Source organism: Corythoichthys intestinalis, chromosome 20, assembly GCF_030265065.1.
Source record: "Corythoichthys intestinalis isolate RoL2023-P3 chromosome 20, ASM3026506v1, whole genome shotgun sequence".
NCBI classification, from domain to species: domain Eukaryota; kingdom Metazoa; phylum Chordata; class Actinopteri; order Syngnathiformes; family Syngnathidae; genus Corythoichthys; species Corythoichthys intestinalis.
This window is the reverse complement of record NC_080414.1, coordinates 36,293,152-36,302,034: the sequence shown is the minus strand read 5'-3', so window position 1 is coordinate 36,302,034 and position 8,883 is coordinate 36,293,152. Positions and strand designations below refer to the sequence as shown.

The 8,883-nt window shown below is 40.2% G+C and overlaps 1 long non-coding RNA gene across 1 annotated transcript in view; it reads right to left on the bottom strand.

The window, feature by feature from the left end:
- Nucleotides 1–247: 247 nt before the first annotated feature.
- The window catches only part of LOC130908898 (uncharacterized), a 32,479-nt gene continuing 23,843 nt past the window's right edge, over nucleotides 248–8,883 (bottom strand). Inside the window, exons 3-4 of the long non-coding RNA XR_009061671.1 lie at nucleotides 462–593; nucleotides 248–391 (exon numbers count right to left, since the gene is read on the bottom strand). This is a non-coding gene — a long non-coding RNA (uncharacterized LOC130908898). The remainder of the gene's footprint in view (nucleotides 392–461; nucleotides 594–8,883) is intronic.

Below are 8,883 nucleotides of genomic sequence, written 5' to 3'. Positions count from 1 at the left end.
TAATTTGCCATGTGGCATTTTTTTGCCATGTGGCGAAATGGATTTTGCCATGTGGCACTTTTTATTTGCCATGTGGCATTTTTTTGCAATGCGCATTTTTTTGCCATGTGGCTAAACGGATTTTGCCATGTGGCATTTTTTTAGTCACATGGCAAAATGGATTTATTTTGTTACATTTTTTTGGAGTGGAGGTATGTGTTAGGGTGTGCGACGAGAGGGGATCCAAATGCAGACAAGCAGGGGTTGTGGCGAATAATATTTTATTGGCGAGCACAAACAATAACGTGGCGGGCGTAAGTTGTTCTGCTTGGTGTAGCTGAGCCGACGCGGGGTGTGGAAGCTCGGAAGAAAGGCAGGCGTGGGATCCGATAGGGGCGCGCAAAGTCAGGACCTGGGGCGAGAAGAGAAAAGTCGTGAGCCGGGGATCAGATAAATAATTAAGTACGCGAGACGCAACTGACGTGGTAAACAGACTAGTTGATCGGGCGACGGGGTGGTGGCGTCCACTGGCTTATGAAGATGGCTGATTGTCATTGCCAGCAGCTGTGGCCGCTCCACCCGTCTGGCGTCCAACCTGCAAATCAAAAACACACCTGCCCAAGGTGGGCCAGGGTTCAGGAGGGAGGGGCCGAGGCCCTAACAGTATGTGCCGTTTTTTGGGCTGTATGGAAGTTTTGCAGGCCATGCACGTCCATGCCATTGACAGCTATGCAAGGTTAATTTTCCATTCATATGAAATGGCAGAAAATGTGGCTGTGATTTTTGACCATATAATTAGCATTACAGCGCATTGACATTCAACTGGCACCCAAATAAGGCTATCTATGCACGTCAAAATTTTCCGACCGAGTTTCCTTTAAAAGTTGACAAGACTCCTGAAATAACCTGGTGGTCCACCCGCAAACGTAGCGACCGCGTACCCAAGATTCATTAGTGCAGAAAGACAACTGACTCACACGGAAATACGGACGTGCACAGCCGTCAATGGCATAGCCTGACTTGGGTGCCAGTTGCATGTGAATGCGCTGTATTGTAAAGTGCATGGTCAAAATCACAGCCACTCATGTTTTTCTGCCATTTAATATGAATGGAAAATTTGGACATGCATAGCCATCAATGGCATGGACGTGCAGGGCCTGCAAAACTGCCAGATACCCCCAAAAAAATGCCACTCCCCCCTCCCCAAGGAAAATTCCACAAACCAAAATCTATTTTGTCACATACCAACAAATGCCACATGTCAAAATCCATTTTGCCATATGGCAAAAAAATATTGATATTGCATGGACACAGGGCCAATCAATAGTGGGCCTATTTCTGTCAAAGCTGACAGAGTGGAAACACAAAGAGCTTCTTACGTTGAAAATCCTTGTGGATAAATGCTTATATCCCTGAATTCTTCATAAATATGAGTGAAAACAGTCTCGATTCTTGATTAAAAGCAAAAAAATGGGTAGTGAGCATTTATTTTACGTAAATTTGTCAAATGTGCTGCTAGCCTTTAAGCCACTGTAGCACCACCTTGTCACCATCAAGAGCTTTTTACGTTGAAAATTCTTGTGAATAAATGCTTAAATCCCTGAATTCTTTATAGATATGGACGTAAAACAGTCTCTACTCTTTGTTAAAAGGCTTACAGAAATCACTGGCACAGTCCAATATATCTGTGCACCAGAGGTTGCGCTAGACTTTTTCGTTGTCTGTCATTTTGACTGACAGGGTCATAAAAATCCGGTCATAATCTATTTTTACCCGTCACTTAAATTTTTAAAATGATGATAATGACATTGTGGTGACCCTTTGTTTGGCATAATTCACCTTCCGTACTTGCGTGTCCATTTGGCCGAGCGGGTTACCGGCTACGACACAGTCACGTGACAGAGACACTTAATAGCCGCGCGCGTTCCGGCTTGAATAGACTGTTCACAGAGAGCAGCAGAGCGACAGCGGCTGGACACAGCAATTCGAGCTAACAAGACTCTTAACATTGCATACCGCTTCAACATATTCAATAGTATTTAGTTTTCATTCATTTTAAATTAATATTCTGTCCGAACAAGCTTAACAGAGAATCCACACCGTGCCATCATCACACATCAAGCAGATGAGGTTACATATGGAACAATGAAATTAACAGTTCACCTGCTGTGGCCTGAACGCAGTCTCACAATTTCCTCCTGGTGCGCATGGACTTGACCGCTTGTGCAGTCCCTCTTTTTTCACCTCTTTTATCAACACCATCGTCGTTTTGGGGCTTTGTGAAGAAACTTCGGACACTCAGTTGCCTTGACATTTGTCAGAGTAAGGCCAACGACGTCATGAATCAAGAGAGACAATAGCTAATTAATATGCTCACTCGCCACCCTGTGGTCTGGGGTGTGAATTGCAACCTGTCAAAATGACAGATGGACTTCAGTTTTTTCCGTCACCGTTTTAAAAAAATCGGTCAACGACGGAAAATATTCGGTTAACGCGACCCCTGCTGTGCTGTGCACACATCAACTATCTGTAATACTATAGCCAAGAATGGTGTTCATGGGAGGAATCCTTGGAGGAAGCGACTGCTGTCTAAAAAAAACATTGTTGCTCGTTTAATGTTCGCAAAAAGGCACTTGTTATAAATAACGCCGTAACGGCGGTTTTTTTTTCAGTAACGGGGTAATCTAACTAATTACTTTTTCCGCCGTTACAACGCCGTTACCGTTACTGACGGTCAAAAGCGGTGCGTTAGTTACTCTGAGTAAATTAAAGAAACTACCAGCCGTGTCGAGTCGACTCTCTGCTCTGTTGATTTGTCATCCAAGACTTGGGGTGCGTTCAGGTTCGAGAACAGCGCACGTACTTCTGACTCCAAGCTGTTTGTCCCTGCTTATTCAATTAGACAATGCTTTCCAAAGTTTGGTAACGTTTCTGTGTTTGCTACACCTGATGCTAGCCACGTTCCCATCTCCCACTGTCAGCCAGCAATAATTCTGCTTCCATCTTGAGGACGGCAGACGCTTTGGAGGTGACGTGAATTGTCGGGAAATGAGCCTACCTGAATGCCCCTCGAGAGATGCGATGTAAGTGATTGTGATTGGCTGAGGGTTGGAGTCATGTGTCGTGATAAGCCAATCAGAGCCTGTGATTTCACATGCAAACCGGAACAGCGGGTGCGGCAAACACACGCAAAACAGATGCACAGGGTCGGGATGGCAGAGCATTCAGAAGAAAAATTGTCCTTAAGAGGTGGAGATATAGACACTATTTCAAGTTTGTCGAAATTAAAGGAAAGAACCTGCATGTAATGTATAATTTATGTCCCGGGGCAAAGCTTTTGTCGACATCTGTGGTAAGCAATTCAAATCTGCTGAAGCACCTAACAAGTTAACTACCTGTCTTTTCTTCTCTATTCCACTGACTCGAATACTGCTCAGAAAATGTCAAATTCTTTGACATACAACAAGTTCTTTTTAAAGTAACAGAAATAGTTACTTTCCCTGGTAACTAGTTACTTTTACTATAGAGTAATTCAGTTACTAACTCAGTTACTTTTTGGAAGAAGTAGTGAGTAATGTAACTAATTACTTTTTTAAAGTAACGTGCCCAACACTGTTTGGGAGTAACACCAACGTCATGAGTGGAGGAAAAAATGCTACAGCTCACCAACATCAACACATCATTCCCACCGTGAAGCATGGTGGCGGGAGCATCATGATTTGGGGCTGTTTTGCAGCCTCAAGGCCTGGACAACTTGCAATCATTAATGAAAGAATGAATTCAAAGGTTTATCAGGATGTTTTGCAGGAAAACCTGAGGCCGTCTGTCAGACAGTTGAAGCTAAAAAGAGGATGGATCCAAAACACAGAAGTAAATCAACTTCAGAATGGTTTCAGAAGAACAAAATACACGTTCTTGAGTGGCCAAGTCAAAGTCCAGACTTGAACCCCACTGAAATGCTATGGAATGCTCTAAAGACAGAGATTCATGCCAGACATCCCAGGAATCTGACTGAACTACAGCAGTTTTGTAGAGAAGATTGGTCCTGATCGATGTGCCAGACTTACCTACACCTACAGGAAGCGTCTGGTTGAAGTTAAAGGGGGGCGATAAAATATTAAATGTGATGGTTCACTTACTTTGTTTTCCCACATCTGTTATTGTTTGCATACTATACACATTAAAATATGAAAACCTATAAATTTGGTGGTTGTAGTTAAAGCAGACACTGTTTTTAAAATTTTTTTATCTGTGTGCTTTTGACAAGGATCCGATCACATTTGATGGTGATTTTATACAGAAATGTGAGAAATTACAAAAGGTTCAGATACTTTTTCATGCCACTGTACGTCATATTTCCTCATCTCAGCTCTTCATATCTTCAGTGCTCTTTGTTGTGCGCTCGTCTGGTTCAAAAATATTGCGCACACTCTGAAAATGAGAGTGCCACTGCCACCCACTGAATGGATATGCAGTTAAACTTTATTCTAGTACGGCCAAAAAGGATGTTCCCCGAGGTCACTTGCGCCACCCCCGGCACTGCCCTGCGGAGGCGCGCCACACTATTTGAGAAGTACTGCTTTAACGAAAGGTTTAGAAGTTGAAAGGCTTCAAAATGGGATAAAGACGTGCATTTAAAGGAAGGAAACTCTTACCTCTGACTTGCTCATAATGAACAAACTAACTCGAATATAACACACACAAAATCCTCAAAGCTTTTCAACACCTCATTTAACTGCACATACAGTGAAGATAGATTTGCAGAGAAAGGCCATGGCCATCAACCCGATTTTATGGAGCATACTGTGAGTTGCACCTGCCAATTAGCTGTCAGTGTGGAAAAAAAAAAAACACTTCACATTGATGAAGTCGCATCTTAGCATATGTCGCCTTGCTAAACTATGAAAACAGTGTGATTTATAGTCTGAAAAAAAAAAGTTATTTCATTTTCATTGTATTTTCATTCATTTGATGAAACGCAAAAGCTGAGACTTTTGATGGACTTTACTTGACCTCAATCTATTTTGGCGGAAATCTTTACCTTCAGTTCTTCAGTCCTGTTACTGTTTAGCATTTTCATTTCCTGTGTAAAAATTCCTGGGTAATGTCTTTGAAAGAAATTCTGCTAGATATGTAAAAGAACTTGATGAAAAGGGAATAATAAAAACAAACATTTCTACACAGTATTATTCACCTTACCACCTTAAAAAACGGAGTTGAATCCCAGGTGGTCAAAGCGGCTAAGAATTTTTTTTTTTTTTTCCTTCTTTGGGACAGTTTTTACGACCACCAAAGCATGTGTCATGCTTAGTTGTTCTGCTATTTCAGTCTTTATCAAACCTCCCCAGCTTTGAGCAAGACTGTTAATCTAGAACAATGGAGGAAGCCAATGACTCAAGCAGCTAAAAATAATGGGTGTGTCTGTGTGGACTGCAAGTATGTGCACTTACTACTGATATATTTAAAAGATGAAGTCATTCTAGTGAGTGTACATAAGAAGCAGAGGTGGATAGTAATGTATTACATTTGCTCCACTACATTTATTTGAGTAACCTTTTGAGAAAAATATACTTCTAAGAGTACTTTTATAAAGCCATACTTTTTACTTTTACTTCAGTAGATTTGTGAAGAATATACACTTCTCTAACTAAGCTACTTCGGGCTGCACTACAGTAGAGTTGTTATATTTTCCCTCTATTTTCTGCACATTAAATTTGACTTTATTTTTGCCGGTACAGAGGCTCTACCAGTTTCACCAATGAGACGTCGCAACAATAATCATATGACTCCATGTTATCAATCAGACGGAAAAGCTAAAAGTCCAGCTAACATACTATCTGTCGGCATCTGAATGAAAAGTGACTCTATGGTAGGATACCCAGGAAGACCCCGCTTCTGACCCAGAGACATAAAAACAGAACAGCTAAAAGTCCAGCTAACGTACTATCCGTCGGCATCTGAATGAAAAGTGACTCTATGGTAGGATACCCAGGAAGACCCCGCTTCTGAACCAGAGACATAAAAAAGCCAGGCTGGAGTTTGCCAAAGCTTACCTGAGAAAGCCAAAACATTTTGGAAGAATTTTCTCCGGTCAGATGAGACAAAAGGAGAGCTTTTTGGTAAAAGACATCAACATAGAGTTTACAGGGAAAAAAACGAGGCCTTCAAAGCAAATAACACAATATCCACTGTCAAACATGGCGGAGGTTCCTTGATATTTTGGGTTGCTTTGCTACCTCTGGCACTGGACTGCTGACCGTGTGCATGGCATTATGAAGTCTGAAGATGATCAACAAATTTTGCAGCATAATGTGAGAAAGCTGGGTCTCCATCAGAGGTAATGGGTCTTCCAGCAGGGCAATGACAAAAAACACACTTCAAAACGCACTAGAAAATGATTTGAGAGAAAGCACTGGGGACTTCTAAAGTGGACAGCAATGAGTCCAGACCTGAATCCCATAAAACACCCGTTGAGAGATCTGACAGTGGCAGTTTGGAGAAGGCACCCTTCAAATCTCGGAGACCTGGAGCAGTTGGCCGAAAAAGAATGGTCTAAAATTCCCTCAGAGCATTGTAAGAAACCCATTGATGGATACCGGAAGCGGTTATTCGCAGTTATTTTGTCTAAAGGTTGTGCTATCTAGTATTAGGCTGAGGGTGCCAATACTTTTGTCCGGCCCATATTTTGAGTTTTGTGTAAAATGATAATGAATTATTATTATTAATTTTTTTTCATTCTCTTTTGTGTTTTTTCATTGCAAGCAAAATAAATGAAGATATTACTACCAAAGCATTTGTAATTGCAATCATTTTCTGGGATAAATTGAGCATTATCTGACAGAATTCCAGGGGTGCCAATACTTTTGGCCAGCAGTATATGTTGGCCAAACCAGAGCGCAGCTGTTCTTCGCCCTTTTTAGACGAGTCTGTTCCTGAGTCATACAAGGCGACAGTCCAGCCAGACCCAACGATGCCACCAGAAGACAGTGTATCCTCCATTAAACAAAATACAATACTTTTGGACTTAGTTATTTAGATAGTTATTTTGAGATTTTGGGATACTTAAGGGTTAATTCCGATTTACGCGGAAATTCGTATTAAGTCGTCAGTGCAGGAATGGAACTCGTTCATAACCCGGGGACTATCTGTATTATTTTTAAGTAACTTTACTCTTGCTTGAGTCAGATTTTTGGCTACTCTACCCACCTCTGATGAAAAGTTATAATATTTCTTGAAAATCTTGTAATGTAACACAAAAGAAAGAAAACAACTTAATTTCTCGAACACCTTTTATTTTCAGTCCACTACATTTCCTGAATAAAATTTTAATTCTAGTCATAGTTAGGTGTGGTACACACATGCTGCTTTTCAATGTAGGAAATACTAAAAATGACAGAGGAATGATGGTTAAATGTATTCTTCTGTTATGGCTGTAGTGTACTTGAACCAGCAAAACATCACACAATATATATAATATTACCACTGAGAATTGCATGTCTCTTCTCTCTGAACAGATTTCTTTGAAAGACACTATTGTGCCCTGGAGCATCCGGACTGCTGGGAAATCCAAAGAAAATAGAATAATTATAAAAGAAAAAGCAATAAAGTAGACTAACCAATAAACTGTATATCTTATCTGGTAAATAGTAAATACTGCACATTATGGTTGGAAGCTCTTCTTGTCATTTTTTTGTGAAGTGCTTAGAAGAAGCTATACAAACATTCGACACAACCAATTGAAAACATGGAAACTCTTCGGGGTCAGATCCCTTCTAAGCAATATTACTTCGTTTTACATCACTTCAGGGTGACACATAACCTCAAATTATAAATATTGATCCCTTCCGGACCAGACCTCGGAGGTTAATAGCTCTTTACACACTTAACATCATTAGCTATTCAGAATAAGAAACCCCCCCCCCCCCCACCCCACATAATTAACCTAAAATAACATAAATAAGATGTATTGACTAAAAAACAACATCATTTTTTACCCAATTCATAAAAAAAACAGATGCCTGCTGTGCATTTGTATTGTACAAGGCCAAATATTTTATTTCATTTTATTATATGGCGGAAAACACTCAGGGTACTTGAAGTTCCGCTCTGAGACCCCCAATTTGGCCAAATTTCAAAATTGTCCGATATGCAAGTGTGTTACAACATTGGAGAGCTTAAAATCTCAATTTTCTGGGGGAAGAAAAATTTTGAACTGGAGGGCAGCAAAACCCTATCTGGAGGTGAGCGCACGCGAGAGCAGAATTACAGACGCCATGAGTTTAACGAGATGCTTCCCTCTTTTCGATCCAAAAACTCCATGTAGCATGTATCACTGAGTGTCAATATACAGCTGTGAATGGCCACAGCTGGATTTTTTGGGGGATTTTATGGGTGAAACATGGTAATAAAACAAGGGTCGCGATGCAGAAATCGCAGACATCGAGGAGTGGTCGAGATTTTCTTTTTCATATATTTACCCTTTTAAACATTTTTTTTTTTTCAATTTTCCTTTGTTTGGATCGATTATTTATCATCTAACATATCGGAGAAAATGCGACAGTAACAAAAAATATCCAATTAAGTGATAGTTATGAGGTAGATAATCTGTGACTTTTTTACAGACACCATTTTTTTCATTGTGACGTAATTTGTTTAAATGTTTAAAATATGCGAGTGAATACTTTCTTAAAGTCGTTTTTTTTTTTTTTTTTTTTTTTTAAATGAAATATTAGACATCAATTAATGATCCTAAGCTAAAAATGATAGACATTTTGAATAATAAATATAACTAATTACCTTTATTTTATGTCTGGGTTGAAACAAAAGCGGTTGCGCGACATCTGTAAACGGGGGTTTCCAGGGTAAAACGGACAAATTAATAATAGTTTGGGGGCTTAATGTGCC